We start from the raw sequence: 1,521 nt of genomic DNA on the forward strand, positions 1-1,521 counted from the left end.
TATCTCTTCAGCCCCCCCTAAACACTTTTAATTAAAATAAAAATATTAAAACTTTTTCTGTAGTGACAATAATAGTATATCTGTTTTGTCTATCTGTTGGTATACTACTTCTATTTCAATTTTATGCCTTTCATTTTTTCCGTTTTTACAATGTTGTCTATTTTTTTGTGTTAAACATTAGTGAGAGTAAGTATCTACTCCTATTTTCAGTCTGCAAGGAAATACATTTTAGTTTTTATTTAATAAAAATATGATATAACTTTTGTATGTAACCTTCATTATTCTAAGACATTTACATTTTCATCCTTGTTTGCTGAATTTTCATCATAAGTTATCATATAACATATTCTTTATTCATTTATTGAAATAATTATATAATGTTCTCCTTAATTAGTGTAGTAAATTACACTAATAAATTTCCTGGGTAGAATTATCTCTTTTTTGTTTTTGTTTTGAAACAATATAAATTTTAATAAGTACATACAACAGACAAAATAGAATATAAAAATATGGAATGCTTCACGAATTTGCGTGTCATCCTTGCACAGGGGCCATGCTAATCTTCTCTGTATTGTTCCAATTTTTAGTATATTGCTGCTGAATGAAGGATGATCTCTCTTTGAATTCTTGAAATTAATTTTATTTTCTCTTGATATATATTTTTTGGTTTTTGGGGTCACACCCGATGGCGCTCAAGGATTACTCCTGGCTCTGTGCTCAGAAATCGCTCCTGGCAAGTTCGAGGGACCATATGGGATACCAGGATTTGAACCACCATCCGTCCTTTATCGACTGGGTGCAAGGCAAAGGACCTACCACTGTGCTATCTCTCCGGTCCCTCATGATATATTTTTAACACATTATTGCATTTGATTAATGTTTTATTTAGAACTTTGTACCTGTAGTTTTTTTTGCATTCCCTTCCTGCAGTATTCACAAAATTTTTTTAATTATATTTATTTTTAATTTTTAAGTTAATCACTGTGTTTACAAAAATTTTATACTGAGGTTTCAGTCATAGAATGTACATTACTCTCCACCAATGTGATTTTTCCACCACTAATTTCCCTCTGCTACCCCTATCCACTGCCTTTCATTCACACAGGGTTTCTGTCTCTCTCCCTCACTATCATTGTCATGGTAGTTGGCTTTGTGGTTAATGCTCTAGCTGCACTCAACAGTTCTTTGTGACAAGTTTCACGTCATGAGCTGGTCCTTTCGGCATTTAGATCTATTGTCTCTGGCTATTTTTGCCATACTGTCTTTTATTTTTCTAATATACCACAGATGAATGGTATATAGGTGGTAGATATAATTATTATATGTTATCCCTCCCCTCTGGCTCATTTTACTCAGTATAATAGTCTCCATGTCCATCCATGTATAGGCAAATTTTATTACTTTATTTTTCCTAATAGCTGTGTAGCATTCCATTGTGTAAATGCACCACAGTTTCTTTAGCCACTCATCTGTTGGTGGGCACTTGAGTTGTTTTCAGATTCTGGCTATTATAGATAGTTC

At 32.7% G+C, this 1,521-nt stretch overlaps 1 non-coding gene across 1 annotated transcript; it reads right to left on the reverse strand.

The window, feature by feature from the left end:
- Positions 1-503: 503 nt before the first annotated feature.
- On the reverse strand, positions 504-609 carry LOC126000247 (U6 spliceosomal RNA). The gene has a single exon (XR_007492603.1). It is a non-coding gene; the product is annotated as a U6 spliceosomal RNA (small nuclear RNA).
- Positions 610-1,521: the final 912 nt, after the last annotated feature.

The sequence above is a fragment of the Suncus etruscus genome, chromosome X, assembly GCF_024139225.1.
Source record: "Suncus etruscus isolate mSunEtr1 chromosome X, mSunEtr1.pri.cur, whole genome shotgun sequence".
Taxonomy (NCBI): domain Eukaryota; kingdom Metazoa; phylum Chordata; class Mammalia; order Eulipotyphla; family Soricidae; genus Suncus; species Suncus etruscus.